The sequence below is a fragment of the Rattus rattus genome, chromosome 7, assembly GCF_011064425.1.
Source record: "Rattus rattus isolate New Zealand chromosome 7, Rrattus_CSIRO_v1, whole genome shotgun sequence".
In the NCBI taxonomy this organism is placed as follows: domain Eukaryota; kingdom Metazoa; phylum Chordata; class Mammalia; order Rodentia; family Muridae; genus Rattus; species Rattus rattus.
In genome coordinates, this window is record NC_046160.1 from 54,509,520 (window position 1) to 54,526,423 (window position 16,904).

A 16,904-nucleotide genomic window follows, 5' to 3' on the forward strand; every position below is an offset into this window, starting at 1 on the left:
TGTCTCCCCAGTCACTCTGTTAGTTACTTCCAAGACCACGCGGACAGCAGTTCCTTTGGGGCGAGCACCTACAGGTGGATTAAGTGGCTTCACTTTACTGAATACATCAAAACGTTCTCACCAATGTCTTCAGTATTTTATCTGCATTACAACGTGTAGTTCACCTTCGGGTCACCTCAACCAGCTGGGTGTTGTTGGGTTGTCAGTTTTCATCCACCTAAATATGCCTTTTGTATTGTTGTTGTTTATATTTTTCCTCTTTGTTCTCTGATGCTGCAGAAGCAGACAAGCTTTTTAGGTTCCTCATGTGTTTTTCCTCTGAGAACCATTCTTTTGTTTTACTTCCACTTTTCTATTCAGTTGTTAAGCTGAAAAGTTGTTTCATATGATGGGTAGTAGTCATGTGATAATCATTGTTTTCATATGATGGATAGTGATCATGTGATAACCACTGTTTTGAAACTAGACTATCTGTGGCTTATCTTACCTTTGCTCATTTACTTTTGCTCGTGTGTGTCATCCTAAAAAATAATTTCCCCATAGTAATGTCTTGCTTGTCTAGGCTCATTAGATGTGCAGTAGTTTTTATTGGTACAGGGATTCTTCACCTGGAAAAAGCTGCATTTTTCTACTTTTTGCTTTCGATATTTAAGCCAATGAATCTGGAGTTTACATGGCATTAAGTCAAACCTCAGATGCGCTGAGCTGTAGAAGGAGGCAGAGAGCATGCATTGTACTGACGTGAAGTGGGGATTGAGTTCCACTCTCCTTTACCCACCTCTGTTCGTCCGCTGTCCATGTCACTGAAGGTATTTTCTCTTCCATTTGACTGGTTACTCTAGCTGTCAGCCTCTGCTCTAGTGTCAAACCACCTTAATAATGGTAGTTCCAGTGTTTAATAGAACAACACTTCACGTGCTGCACATTGTACTATAAAACCGTCTGGGTCACTCCAGGATTCTTACTCTGCCTATCAATTTCAGAGATGATTTTCGGCTGATGTGAGCTCCCCTTATTTGTATTCATTTTACATTGTAACCCCTCAAATTTGCTGTCTCTATGGCACAGGTTTGTATTGGTGAATACCGCACAACTGTGTACAGGTAATGTTTTATATTTTTCCATAATGTGTTTACCTGTATATTCCTTGGCAACATATTTTTATTGTATCTGTTGTGTATAGATTCTTTTTTGTTAAAAAAAAGAAATTACTTCCAGAAATTATTTCTGTGATTGTCATTGACTGATCTTGAAATGTGCTGCTCTTTGAAGTCTTTTCCCCTAACATTTTGCTATAGATTATACTAGAATTTTCCTTTTGGTCTGTCATAACATCTATAGATAAGAGTACTGCTTTCAAAGTCACACAGCTTTGATGTTATTTAATACTCTTATGGCACGTGACCACAGTCTCCAGTGCAACGTGGCTTGCAGCGGTGGAATAGACTTCTTTATCTTCTATGGCACTATGTCTGAAGTTTTAGTCATTTTGTTACATTTGCTTTGGTTCTGGAACAATATTTGGTCATATATTGGTATTGGTTAAACTTTGTGTCAACTTGTTTTACTCAGTTACCTGGTTGAACATTCTTTTTTACGTGCGTCAGCGAGGCTTTTCCTGGATGAGGTGTTTGTTTGAGTTTAGACACCAAATGACCCATCTGAGTGTGACTAGACATGATCTAATCTCTGAGGGCCTGAAGAGAGCAAAAGGAAGAGACTCTTTCCCTCTGCCATGTAGTAGAAACATGAGCCTTCTCCTCTCAGGATCCTCCTCGTTCTCAGGCGTTAGATTCTGATTAGCATCTCCACCACAACCTTGTTCCCTCCCAGGGCTTTCGAACTACCGAACTGCTTCACTAGATCTCCAGCTTGCTTATTCATATTGTGGAATTTACTCTAACATTTGTTCTAAATCCCTACGCCAGTGTTTTTAGTCTAACTAATATGCAAAGCAAAATTTAGCTTTATGTAAGTTGTAATACATGTAACATAAATTATGAATAGAAGCTCACTTCTAATGTGAAGAGGAATTTCCCTTGTATTCCTGTTCTGCTTTAGCCTGATAGGAAGACATGTGGTGCGATAGGACTGGCTGGGAAGGTATAATAGATATGTACTGATATTCTTTAGAAGGAGCCAAAACTCCATCATATGCTGGAAACCATAGTTTAAGAGTTAGATTTCAGATTTATTATATGGAATTTCTTCCTTCTTAGGCATTATTGACTTGTGAGAAAATACATGAAAGTGTTATTTTCACTGGCTGAATCAGCCTCTAATTCCTGAAGAGTAACGCAGTTGGTTAATATTCATACTTTGTTTAACTCCACTAAAGACTTGACCATAATTGGTTTTTGTTATAAGCAGTAAAATTTTGGTGATATTTATTACAGTTGAGCATAATTCAAGCAGACACTGGTTTTCAACATAGAATATTGATAACTAAGGTAAAATGTAAACATATTGCAAGCGATTTCATTGTTTTATAAGAGAAGATAGCTTATGAAATCTTAATAGACTATGTAAGACTAGAGTGTCTCTTATATATACAATCTATAATAATTCTTGATAGTACCTGGTTAATTTTAGTGTTGACTCTATTTACAACTTTGGACTGGCAAAACTATACCTTTAAAAGCAACTTATGATGCAGAAGGCATTTATTTGAAATTTAGAGAGGGTCCTGGGCCCTGCCTCCACACCTTCTAGCTAATTAACACAAAATACCTTAAATATATTTGTGAAAGATATTGGGATTTTATTGTGGCTTGGACAGTATTTCAGATTAAAGTTTTTCAGTTGTCTGACATTTCAAAGTAGAGAAATTGGAAAAGGTTTGTAATGGTTCTCAGATGAGTAATCAAGTATATACCAGTAGTTGAGTTAGGAAGTCAGCAACATGGCATTTTCCTCTCTTGCCAGACACTCACCGTTCCCTTCAGTAGTCTCATGTCCACTCTGCCCCACACATGCTAGTTTTATTAGCTCAACATAAATGTCTTTAATTTGTGTAGCTAGTTTAGGTTGTAGAAGCATTCATATTTTATTAGTTTTAAATTTTAAACAGAATCTGGGATTTAAAACATTATTCTTTTGTATTAGAAGAGACACCTTTTCTGTTTCCAAGACATATTACACTTCAGTAACTGATTTTTGTCAATACCCAGTTTTCAGAATCATTCACAACAAAATAATTTTCATCATCATTGCAACCTCAGGGAGCAACACTGACATATATACATTGGCACATTGGCCTAACAACTAGTCTTCCTGAAATAGTTTATCAGAAACCACTGCGCCAGTAGCTGAGAGCCCTTCGAATCTCCAATGCTTTGCGTAGGTTAATAGAAGATCTTCAGGGAGTAGAGATTATGCTGGACTAATGAGAGTGTCTCAGCTCCTGCTTGAGCAGATGTCCTGGGACACTTCTGTGGTTCTGTTTACGGCCATACAAAGAGCATTTAAAAACATTTCTCAGTAGCCTCTCGGTACAGCTCTCTTTAACATTGAACTTATAAAAATATGTCGTAAGTTTGCACCTCTATCTCTCTATCTATATAGCAAATATATCATCCTGTAGCAGAAGCACAGGCCTTCTTGATTTGAACCCCATTCTGGGAAGATGTTTATTTTCCTAAGAAATGTGACATTTATAAGGATTGAATAGCTTGTAAACCTGGGCGCAGGACTTGGTCTGACCTATAATGTGTTCCCAGGCCTGGCTGTTTAAGAGGCAGAGCAATGACTTAGGGTTTAGCCTGGAACTGCGCTCTACTATGGCATTACTTACTAGGATCGTAGACAGTACACGCAATATCACACGAGGATAGCAATGAATAAGAAGAGGGAAAAGGCTTTCATTTGCATTTAGGATTCAAATTCTGTGCCCTCAAAAGTTCTTTGAGGTTTACTATGTATTAAAGTGCGCACATAAACGTTGAGCTCCATCCAGCTCAAGGCAGAGCTGTAACTTCGGAAAACTGTTATATCCAATTGTTTTTATTAAAACTACAATTTCAGAGACATTTAGAAAAGGTGATTGCTAATAGCTTTTCTTCCCACTTTTGTTCATAGTGGTTTTTCTCTAGCCTTCAGTATGAGTATACATGGTATATGAGATCCAATTTTATTCTTTATAACAGGGGAAACTTTTAAAGGGGATAGTCTGGTGTGGTGGTGCCTCACTGCAGCACAGCGAAAATGGTAACCAGTGCACTGTGCCCTGGTTAACTCGCTCCTCTTTCCTCCCTCTACACTAGGATCTCCCTTGATCTCTGCTCTCTGCAGTCTGTTTTAAACACTAGGAATGGGTTTATTTTGTCTAAGGTAAATGCTATCTTTTCTGTTCTGATTGTGGAAAGTGTTGGGTGACTTCATGTTAATACAATCACTATTAGGAGTTGTGTTCCTGGTGCCTCTTAGAAGGTCCTACTTTACTGTACCTTGAAAGTTTCCAAAAGTGATCTTTGTCTCATTAGACTGCCATCCTAACATCAAAAGGAAGCTAGCTTTAGAACAAAGGCTGTCTGTAGTTGGCAGAAAATAACATTCCTCACCTTGATAGCTATTACATGTACCCACACAAAGGAAAATGTGAGTGTGAGTGTGTGTGTGTGTGTGAGGGGGGGGGAGGGGAGAGGGAGAGGGAGAGGGAGAGAGAGAGAAGAGAGAAAGAGAGAGAACATAGGAGAATGTTTTAAATAATATGTTTTTCAGAAAAATTATTATTTGAAACAGGGTCTTACTCTATAGACCAGGGTGGTCTCAGACTCAGAGATCCACCTGCCTCTGCCTCCCAAATGCTGAGATTTAAAGTATAAGCCACCATGCCTGGCTTACAAAGAGGAAACCAGGCTGCCACGTGGGGTTTCATTTTAAATATTTATACAAAGCAAGTCATCTGCATCCGAGTGACAAAACAGCTTTTTGTCTGTTCCTCCACTGGTCAGATATGCTCACTTTTCCTATAAAAAGTTTTCAGAACGATGATATGAAGCCATAAAGTCAAGCCTTCTGAAGTTGAATGGTTTATTGCCTGAAATGATCCTCCTTTGATTATATAGTTTTAGGAAATTTGCATTTTTATTGCCTTAGATGATAGAATTCAACGTCTCATCATTTGCTCAAAAGTTGTTAGAGTCTGAGAAACTATTTTCTTATAAATTTCAGTTTATTAGAAATTATGTCCCAGAGATTAAATTTCAAAGCTGGTGTGGAACATAGGTTGGTCAGAGAGAAGAGAGAAAATACACATGCAGTTTCCCCGTTATTCCACCTCGACAGGAAAAATCTGAAACAATATCCTTCATGAAAGAACATCTCAAGGAATGTCTGCCTGGGACTCCTGAGAGGAGGGTGAGATGACAAAATTGGTGATGTGTGACACCGTAGTGGCATGACAGAGAAGGTAATTACAGTACAGCACCCGCAGTGATATGAAGGTGAACGGGAATTGTCTAAGACCCAGTCAAATGCTTTTGTGAAAGAGTGAGAGACACTGGGAAGGAAATGTTATTTTAGCTGCATATTCTGGCCACTCATGACTTAACTGGTATGAATTTCAAGAGGACAATAAAGGAGAAATTATAGTAATCAAGATAGGAAATGATTAAGGGATGGGAGAAAATTTCAGCTGAGAGGGAATGGGAAGATTAAGTAAGGATTCTAACAAGCTGCCTGACAAGTTGATGAGCACATTTACAGAAGAGAAATGCAGAAGGAACAAAAGACTGACTTCAACAATCCTGAGTCAGAGCCAGTGCCAGGTTTCTATTTGGAAGGATGAAAGTCGAATTTGAGCCGTGGAGGTTCTAAAGAAAGGTGAGAAGGAGTGTTTTGCCATGGTTTCCTTCTGAGGCATCACTGAATATTGACAGACGTTTCTCCTTTGTGTATCTATTTGCAAAGGGTTCAGGGCTTTGTATTGTAATCTTTCTTTCCTGTTGAAGAAAATGAGAAGAAAATGGAGGGAAGGAAGAATGCATGTTACTTGGAAGTTAGACTAGAGGGCTTCAGTGTTTTGCCTATTGTGTGCAGTAAATGTATCTCTCAAACACAAGGGCCATCTCCTGAGTTCTAAGTAGTACTGAGTAGTTCTAAGTAGGAGGCAGACTGACCACACCAGGGATGCAGTGGCAGGGTTTGAAGGCTGCAATCCAAGTCTAGATCTGTGATTTACCAGCTTGCTAATTTAGATTAAGACACTGAGCTTTGGGTAGAAGATCACACGAGGGCATCTCCAGGAAGTGTGACACAAGAAATGAACCTTTCTTTCCCACTGATAGATAGACATGTTCCGAGGGGAGACACCTACACCACTTTGCACTAACTGTGAGCATGACCACCACGGCGATCCAAGACTGCAGCAAAGTGATGCCTAAGCGTCCAAGCAAGTTAGTACCAAGCTCACGGCGGTGCTCGGCCTGCCGGAATGCAAGAAGCCTGGTTTAACAGAATTTCTACTTGTTTCTCCTTTCGTTTGTGCTTCTAAGGGGAAGAATGCAATTTGTATTTTTCAGTGACGTCTCCACCTAACGCATATAAATAATCCATCCCCCACAACCCTCCTTGAGCAGGCACTACTCACAAAATATGTTTCTGCTCCTGTGGATATGACTCAGATATATACTGAGTAAAGGACAGTGTGCCTGCTACTAACTGGATTTTAAGTGTTGGACAGTACAGGGGCCATACAATGCTCTCTAATTTAATTTAGTGAGATTGAAAACTTTACTTATACATTTGGGGAAATTATTGCTCAATCAGGCTGTCAACATTCTAACAATTATTAATGCACAGGCATCATGAAAAGAAAAGTACTACTGGTTTTTTTTTTTGTTTTTTATCAATTATTTATTTACATCTCAAATGTTTTCTGCCTTCCTGGTCCTCCTCCATGAGTCCCCCACCCCATCCCCTCTCGCCTTCGCCTCTAAGAGGGTGCACAGCCACCTACCCACCCAATGCCACCTCACTTCTATCATCCCCCTTCTCTGGGGTTTCAAGCCTCCACAGGACCAAGCGCGTGAGGCCAGACAAGGTAGTCCTCTGCTGCATATGTAATGGGGACCACAGACCAGCCCATGTATGCCCTTTGGTTGGTGGTTTAGTCTATGGAAACTGTGAGGGGCCTGGTTAGTTGATATGGTTGTTCTTCCTGTACAGTCGCCATCCTCTTCTGCTCCTTCAGTCCTTCCCCTGTCTCTGCCATAGGGGTTCCTGAGCTCAGTCCAATGGTTGGCTGTGATTATCTGCATCTTTATCAGTCAGGTGCTGGTGGAGACTCTCAGAGGACAGCCATGCTATGCTCCTGTCTGCCAGCACAACATGGCATCAGCAATAGTGTCTGGTTTCAGTGCCTGTGCATGGGATAGATTCCAAGTTGGGGCAGTCTCTGGATGGCCTTTCTTTCAGTCTCTGCTCCATTTTAATCCCTGCATTTCCTTTTGACAAGAACAATTCTGGGTCAAAAATTGTGAGATGGGTGGGTGGCCCCATCCCTCAACTGGGGGCCAGGTCTATCTACTGGAGGTGATCTCCTCAGGTTCCATTCCCCCTCTGTTGGACATTTTGGCTATGATCATCCCTGTTGGGTCCTGGGATCCTCTCATATTCTTGATGTCTGGGGCTTTATAGAGTTACCGCTCCCATTCCCCATCCCACACTGCTGCATATTTCTATTCATTCTCCTGGTCCTCTGGGCTTCTCTCCTTTTTCCCCCCATACCTGACCTTGCCCTCATTTTTCTCTCCCTGTCCTCTCTCCCACCCAGGTCCTTATCTCCCTCTGCCTCCCATGATTCTTTTGTTCCTCCTAAGTGGGATTGAAGCATCCACAGTTGGGCCTTCATATGGTTGTGAGTTGTATTACAGGTATTCTGAACTTTTTGGCTAATATCCACTTATCAGTGAGTACCATGCATGTCCTTTGGGGTCTGGGTTACCTCACAGAGGGTGATATTTTCTAGTTCCATGCATTTGCCTGCAAAACTCATGATGTCTCTGTCTTTAATAGCAGAGTAGTATTACATTATACTGGTTTCATTTTATTTTTAGTGAGTTCTTACACAATGCACCTAGTCCCATGTTTCCTATGGAGTTTCTAAATTACCAACCAAACCAAATACCTTGGGAGTAGATTGTGGATATTCAATAGAAAAAGGTGATGACATTTTAAAAAAATCTTTCTTCAAAATAAAATTATTCCCTACTGCTTGAAACCTAAGAAGTGCTTAATAAACACTATTGTCAGGGGCCATCAGACTGATCAACACTTTACTAGAATCACCGCCCATTTCCCACTTCATGCCAGCTTGTATATAAAGCGAGAAGAAAACATGGGGAGAAAGGCGATCCAGCAGCCACAGCGTATTTACCTGAGGGATGTCTAAGTGACTTGGGTGGTCTACTGTATGTGCCCTTGGATATTAACCCAGTCGGGATAGAACAATGTTCAAAGCACTTAGACTAGTTTCCTCTAGGATTTTAGTGGCTCCCTGAAAGAAATGTCTATAAGAGGACAACTGCTTTGCCTAAAAATGGAGTTTTCAGGTTGCTGGAAGTAAAGGTTTGGGACCTGTATTTATTTTCATTCAAACTTTGATGTTGGCCCGAGGCTTTCAGGTTATCTCATGCTCTTCTTAGAGAGCAGTGGAGTGTGGTTCCTACCACCGGCAGCCCGCAGCTCACATACTTGCCTGCAGCTCCAGCTACAGGGGATGTGATGCCCTTTTCTCACACAATTTGCACATAATAAAAACCTGAAAGTGTATGTATAAAAGCCTTGTGATGTCTCTTCACATATTATTTTCCTTCATGACAGTGGTCTCTTTCCCCCCTTTGATACTAGGACTTGTATCCCAGAGGCCTATACAGGCTAAGCACATACTCCACCACTGACTTCTACCCCACTTCCCTCACAGTCCCTTTCAACTTTCGACTTAGTCTGTGTACTTTGACTTTTTCGTTTGTTTGTCTAAATATCTTCTATTTTATAGTGTTTTTCAGAAAGCCCAGGTTTAAAAACATCTAAAGTGAGAAGAAGTTGAAGAATTCACTTTACCTTAAAAATATGATTTCTAGTTTCCCCTTCGGAAATGTTTGTCCATAGGTTTTTGACTAGTCAGAAGTCATTTTTAGCCTTGGGCCATGAGTTGGCTGTTAATGGAATGCCTATGGTGATTGTATTCACAGATAATTATGCCCAGTTTTCAGATGAGTTGAAAGGAGTGAATATGTTCCAATACAGCCATGGCAGGCATCAAAGTTTCTCTTGGTTTCTCTTTCCTCTTCTGGTCTGTTCCATTCCAACCCTGGCTCTCAGGACCCCAGCAACTGGGAGTGCATCGTTTTGCACACCTCTATACAGCCATTTTAGAAGGTATTTGTAGATCAGAAACCCACACCAAACAAACTAGTTCAGCTAAGCATCTTAAAGCACAGAATTGGGGAGTGAGGAGGACTTGGGAAAGGGATCGGGTGCCCCAGTCCCAGTGCCACTGCCATTCTTCCCAGTGACCCTTCTTTGTTTCTCAGCTATGCTCCCCTGTGCATTTTTCCCTCCTACATGTGCACATTCTGAATAAAGACAGTGACCTTCTCCCAGTGAATATTTGTAAAATCTCAAGGGGGATAAAGTCCATTGACTTTCATCCTCCGGCCCATATTTGGAGCAGTCACTGTGGACAGAGGCTCAAGGATCTTTATTTGGCTCTGTCCTCAGCAGATTTGAGTGTAGAGACAGAAAATCTTTCAGTACACATGAAGTCAGAGGGTAGTGCCCCCAAGAATTCTGCGGGAAGGATGCAGGATCTTGGCCAATAACCAGGGCCAAAGGGATGAAGGGTATAGGATGATGGCAGGACCATCCTGTTGAGCCTCTCCTGGCCTCCTCCTTCACTTTTAGCCTTGTTCTCATTTCTCAAACCAATCTCCACCCAGAGTACTAGTTTTATTTTATTATAGTTGAGCCATTAGCATAATTTTGTTTGCCTTCATGTTTATTAAACTTTTGTATTTTTATGTTGGCAGAAACAACACAATTAAACAAAAGCTGCTTACTTTCCAAAGGAAAATTTATGCCATATCATTTTACGAAGTGGAATTAACTTCCTGATGCCGAGTTCTCAAAGTCATCACTGTAATGTTTCGGTGAGGGAGGAAGTGGGGGACTGGGAATGAAAATGAATGTGAATGAGTGTGGTCAGGCAGATGGAGATAAAACCTGAGGATGCACATGGTTTGGGTCATTGTTAGTTGTGGTTTCCACTGCTGTAGAAAAGACACCAGGCCCGTGGCAGCTCTTAGAAAGGAAAAGCATTTAATGGGGCTGACTCACAGTTCAGGAGTTCAGTCCATTCTCACCATGGCAGGAAGCATGGTCCTGGAGAGGAGCTGCGAGTTCTATATCCCACTCTGCAGACAGCAGGAAGAGAGAGCCACTGGATCTGGCTCCAATCTGGGCATTTGGAACTCTAAAGCCCACCCCCAGTGATACAGTCCCTCCTACAAGACCACACCTGCTCCAACAGAAGTACACCTAAGCATTTAAATGTGAGTCTATGGGGCCATTTTTATTCAAACCACCATCATCTCTCTATCGTTAGCCTATGTTGGTTCATAATGTGGAATGGAGGAGAGCAGATTTACCAGGGTTTCAGTTTTCTTCTTCTTCTTCTTTTGACTTTTATTAGTTCTTTATGAATTTCATAGCATGCACCCTAAGCTCACTCATCTCCCCTCCTACCCACCCTCCACCCACCCTTTTAATTCCCTCCCCAAAGGGGAGAAACCATCGTGAAAGCTGTAGTGTGCCACACAGTATGTCTCAGAGTTTAACCTTTTGTCCACATTTCTTTGCTTGGAATGTTCATTGCAATGAGTCCTTGGTGTCTTTTTTTTTCTTTTTCTTTTTTCTTTTGTTCGGAGCTGGGGACCGAACCCAGGGCCTTACGCTTGCTAGGCAAGCGCTCTACCACTGAGCTAAATCCCCAACCCCAGTCCTTGGTGTCTTATGAAGCCTCTGCTACCCTAGCAATACTGCAACCTCCTGGGACTCCTCTTAGATATTCTGGTGATGCCCTGTGTAATGGAGATCCTACAGTTTTGTATTAGTAGAATTTGGCCTTTTACCCACTGACTCACAGTTCAGGAGTTCAGTCCATTCTCACCATGGCAGGAAGCGTGGTGACATGCAGGCAGGCATGGTCCAGGAGAGGAGGTGCGAGTTCTATATCCCACTCTGCAGACAGCAGGAAGAGAGAGCCACTGGATCTGGCTCCAATCTGGGCATTTGGAACTCTAAAGCCCACCCCTAGTGATACAGTCCCTCCTACAAGACCACACCTGCTCCAACAGAAGTACACCTAAGCATTTAAATGTGAGTCTATGGGGCCATTTTTATTCAAACCACCATCATCTCTCTATCGAGCTGGGGACCGAACCCAGGGCCTTACGCTTGCTAGGCAAGCGCTCTACCACTGAGCTAAATCCCCAACCCCAGTCCTTGGTGTCTTATGAAGCCTCTGCTACCCTAGCAATACTGCAACCTCCTGGGACTCCTCTTAGATATTCTGGTGATGCCCTGTGTAATGGAGATCCTACAGTTTTGTATTAGTAGAATTTGGCCTTTTACCCATTCCAGCAATTCATCAATGGGGTAGATTTTGGGGTAGGCAGATCTGAAAGCTCTGGATCTGGACCTCAGAGGTATCTAAGCTTTGTAAGCCTGCCAGCTCTCCCACACTCACAGCACCCAGGCAAGGTCTCCTGCCCTCCCCCAGCTCATCCCCACCCAGCACTACTGTGCTGGTCTGCTCTCCTGAGTACTGCAGCAGGCAAGGGGCTGGGGAAGTTCTTCTGCTCTCACGTCCTTGAGGTTGGTTCATCTACGACCCCCATGACCAAGGCTAGCTCTACCGTGCTAGCTAGTTCAGGAGCAGGGCCCACTTTCCTGAGTGGTGCACTTGACGAGGGACAGTTCTCCCACTAACATAACCCTGGTGGTGAAGGACAAGGGAGGGGAGAAGAACATCTCTCTTTCACTGAACCACTGCACAGCAGACAAGAGGCAGGGCCACCTCACACTCATCTATGCCGCAGCTACCAAGGTCAGCTCTCCTGTGCTGCCCAGGTGAGGTGCAGGGCCAACTTTTCTGCTCTGATAACCCTGGCAGGTGTTAAGGGCAAAGTGGAGGGGAGTGTATCACTCACTCACACCAGCACGGACACCACCATGGAGCAGAACAGAAGCAGGGTCTGCTATCCCGTTATACCCTCAGCTCACTACACAACCCACTATACAGGGTTATCTATACTAAGATGCAGGGCCAGCTCTCCCGAATACTGCAGCCAGTCTGAGGCAGGGACAACTCTCTTGCCTGCTGTAGGTGCCAAGGGGCAAGGGTTGGGGAGGGCACCTCTCCCTTGCCCACACAGCCACATGGTCGACAAGTTGTAGGGCCAACTCTCCCACACACATATCTTCGGGACCTGCTCACCTGCGCCTCATCATCAGGGTCAGCTCTGCTGTGCTACCCAGGATCACTGAAGGACCTACTCTCTCCCAAGTGCTGCAGCTGGGGAGGGGCAGGGCCAGCTCTCTTGCTCTCATGACCCTAGGGCACCTGCAGCAGGTGATGAGTGGTAAGCAGGGAGGAGACTATTTCTCTCTTGTCTATGCTACCGCACCAGAGACTAGTGATAGAACCAGGTCTTTGACACAGGGATGGCTTACCTCAAAACTCCTGCAATGTGTGGGGTCATTCTTTCCTGTACTGTTGCTGTCTAGGGGTGAGATCCTCTCTTTTTCTCACACTCCCCAGGGCCAGCTCTTCATGATTCCCAGGATAGGGGCGGGCAGTTCTGCATAGCCCTCACACATCAATATTCCCCCAGATTGCAGCCCAAAGCAAGGACATCAGCCTGGACTTGGGTGGCAACAGCCCCTGCTGCTGCAGGGCCATAGACCCAGACATGGCCCCCAGTGGTAGTATACACCAGGACTGCATCATGATCCCAAGTGGCATCATCAGCTACTCACGTCAGGTTGTTCCTCACTACCCTTGAGTCTTCAGTTTTGCCTCTCTTCATTCTGCCTATATCCTTCTGTTTCTCTTTCTCTTCAATTTCTCCACCACTTACTTGTTCCTTCTAGTAACCCCAGGGTGTCAGGGTGTCTGGGTGTCTGCGCTCCTCTTAGGAGTGGTTTCAGGAGTGCTATGCCTCACCCATGAATGATAGCACCATGCAGGGGTCATTTTGGGCATGGTCTTATCGCCTAAGCCTGCACAGCACTGGACTGTTGGTCATTTGAAGCCAACTCCCTATGCAGGCCCCACGGAGCCAGACTGGTAGTCATCTTGGAGTTGCCTCTTCAAGGCCCCCATGTGAGGGCCTTCTGCCTTAGAGTAAATCCTGCCGAGGTCCCTCAATCCCAGGTAGGTTTGTTTCACCTCTGTCTCTCTCCTCCATGAGGGCCTGTGAGGCTGTGCTGGACCAGTGGTCGTTTTAGGCTTGCTTTCTTCAGGGAGTGTCAGGTTACTGATCATTCAGATGCTCACAGGTCAGAACACTGAGTGTGGACATAGCCTCTCTCCTCTCTGCTACCTCTTGGTGCACATGTGACACAGCAGCCACGCCTGCGATGCGCCTAGGGCAGGGGTTCCAGTTTTCTTAATCTCATGGTTTGAACATTCTACTTCTATTTGTACAAGTTCTCGCCATGTTTTATGCCTTCTACGTATTAAACATGTCTTTGCAGCCCTCTCTCTGTGGGATTGACCTAGACCCACTGCTGACATTGTTTTCTCTCCCCCACTCCTGTACTCTTCCTGGTTCCTCTCTCTATTTTCCTTTTTCACCTCCTTTTCTCCACCCACCCCCCAACCCACCCCATGGATTGTTCTGCTAACAATGTGCTAAACGTTTTTCAACCTGTATTCATCCACACCCCTAGCCCTGATCTCATCATCTTCGTTTTCAGCTTTCCTTTTTTAGTCTCTTCTGGTTTTAGTTTTATTTTATTTTTGCTGCAGATGCAGTCACTCCATCTCACGGATGCTTCATAGAACTTCTGTTTGGTTTCACTTGTTGTGGCTTGACCTCATTTACTTAGGAGTAAAGCCTGGAAGTAACCATGTTTCCTTTGCTGTTTCCCTCTTCTAATCTTTATCCACCTCCCTGGCAAGATGGGGCCTGGGGCTTCAGAACCTTTAGTCATTGGCTTTTCCTGATACACAGGTTCATCTGTGCCCGTTCTCTCGTGCTTAGACGTCAGCTTTTGAGGTGGATCCAGGTCACATCAGAAAATGTACCAAAGGAGTTATTTTATAGTTAAACTCCTGCTGTATATTGTTAAACAGGTGGATATGCTCTTTAGAGTCTCATTTAACCAGCTGTGTGTTTGAAGAAGACATTTGCTCTTAGGGGCTGAATTAACCATGTTCTAGCAGGGGAGGAGGGCATCTTATCTTCAGACAAGTGGTAATTATTTACCTAGCTAAGCAGTTTTGTTGACTGAATATATCTAAATGTTTGGCATCGAGGCTAAGAAATACTTTAGGCTTTGTTTATGTGTGAATAAATTGAAAATTAATACGCATTTTGCCACTTTTATTAGTGGAAACCACGCATTCATTTTTAAATATAAGTTTAATTAATGAAAATTACTTTCAGATTTCTGAAGAAATTAATAAATTGTGCTTTTTTTTGTTTCATCACTACACTGTCATAAATGGTCTTAAACTATAAACATGGAGCCGGCACCCATGGAAGTAATGTAATGAATGTTTCAAGCCTTCGTACATAAGCTGCCTCCCAGGATAATTAGATGATTATAATGGTGCTTGCTTTGAGATAGCTAATTAAAAAAATCTATTGCTCGTAAGTCTAATTATTTGAGTAATGATAACATATTAGCAACTGGGAAGCTTCAGCTATAGCCAGCCCCATTGAAGAAAAAGGAGTAAATATGTTAATGACATTTTTTTTACAAAGACCCAAAGGATGGCACTAGAGTGCTTTTCATTTTCTTCTGTGTTCTGTGTTCAGTTCCCTTTCATGTGAACTGTGAACCACTCACTTGTGTATCATTCATCCAGCTCCACTCTCACTTGTTTAGAGACCTCTCCCTTTGGCAGAAGGGAGCTAATTTTCTAGCACTTCTCCACCCTTTGTGGGCCTCTGAAAGAAGGCTTACATAATTAGTCTTCATAGCTTTAACAAACATTTCATAACCTGCCAGGAAAATGTCAGTTCTCTGGGCCAGAGCATAATCAAATGAGTAAGTATCAGAGTAGTTATTAATTAAGGGCTGGCTTTGATTTTAGAATTCCAACCAATAATAAGCTCTGCATGTGAGAGACAAAAATCCTTCTTGCTTCATCATTACCTTATTAAAATATCAAATATGATGGTATCAGTGAAATGTTTACCTTCTCTCCTCTTCTTAGAGACTCTTGTTTTAATCCCAGCACATTTGATGAGGTCACAGAAGATGTTTTGCTCTGAGTCTTTGAGTCATACAGACGATGTGAAACCTTACAATGGATTCTGAAGCCATTGTTTCTTTATAAAGGGGGGCGGAGTATGTAACAGTTAGGTCATGGAGACTAGTGCTTGTTTGTTAAGGATTCTTCTGACCTGGGGCAACAGGTAGAATGCAAATGGTTGCTTTTAAACTGTGCAAGCCGTATTTGAAATACGTGGCAATCATCAATTCAGTCTATCAATGTCAAGCATTTAGTGAGCTCTTTCTTTGTTACAGAAACAGTACGGAGTGCCCTGTGTCCATTGCTTCAATTCTTGTGAGCCTGTGATGTCCGTTAGTCACCATGAGTAAACCGACCCATATAGACTACCTTGATAGAGATTGGGCTGAGCTATGTAATTGTGTCAGGCCAGGATCATAGTCAGAACTGCTTTGCTCTCACACTCAGGATCCCCTCTAAGTATTGGTGATGAGACTCTAAGTTCAGTTCCACCCAGAGCAGGGATTGTCTCACTGTGTGCTTCAGATGGCCCATCCTAAGTAAGGAGGCTCCGTCGGCGGAGTGGGGGTGGGGGTTATGCAGAGAGATTCCCATTATGCAACCTCTCCCAAAGAAGAGAGTTGTAGCCCCAGTGTTAAACCTTTGGATTTTAAAAAAATTACAAAGTTTTTCTTGAACAAAAATTACATTTTATACAACTTAAGAATGGTTGTGTTGGGCTGGAGAGATGGCTCAGCTGTTAAAGGCTAGGCTCATAACCAAAAATATAAGAGTGGTTGTGTTGAAATTACTGATATTTTATTTTATTTTATTTTATTTTATGTACTCATTTGCAGCATTTGCTTGGTGTGCTCATCTGGATCCCAAGAATAACAACACCTAAGGAAAAATAATCTCTCTCAGTGAGCCTCATTGTTTGTCATGCTTTTTATTCTGTTCGGTTTTATGGTTTTCTTGCTTAAGAGATGAGAGTGAGCTATATTCTCACTTTAAAAACCTCAGATCAGAGTCAACTTACTGGGTCAGTATACCCCAAAAGGGGTGTAAATGCACTTTGGATGCTGACTTTGTGGAACTAATAATAAGGCGGTAAAATTGCCTGGCTTTCAGTGGCTTTGATCTGGAAAGCTAAGTGGGGCGGCAAAGAGGAATATTAAAATAAGCACACCGCCGTTTTCTCAGGGTGGACACAGAGGAGGCAGGCTTCACTTGTAGCATGCAGCATCTGCTCTTATAAGAAGGACGCACCAAAATACCTTTGCTGTTCACTCACAGTGAGGTGAGGCCTGGAGGAATGTGTACCCTTCTCCTCCCCCTCCCCCAAATCCACGGTTGTGTAAGAATAAGATGTTTGTAGATTTAAAGCAAGTGGGTGTGCCTTTGGGAAGGTGCGCTGTGTACTGTCCCAAGTTGG

The 16,904-nt window shown here is 43.0% G+C and overlaps 1 protein-coding gene and 1 non-coding gene across 3 annotated transcripts in view; one reads left to right on the forward strand and one right to left on the reverse strand.

Annotated features, from left to right (window-relative positions):
* The window catches only part of Immp2l (inner mitochondrial membrane peptidase subunit 2), a 911,968-nt gene that overhangs the window by 303,907 nt on the left and 591,157 nt on the right, over positions 1 to 16,904 (forward strand). The window lies entirely within an intron of this gene.
* On the reverse strand, positions 13,530 to 13,660 carry LOC116906445. The gene has a single exon (XR_004388703.1). It is a non-coding gene; the product is annotated as a small nucleolar RNA SNORA17 (small nucleolar RNA).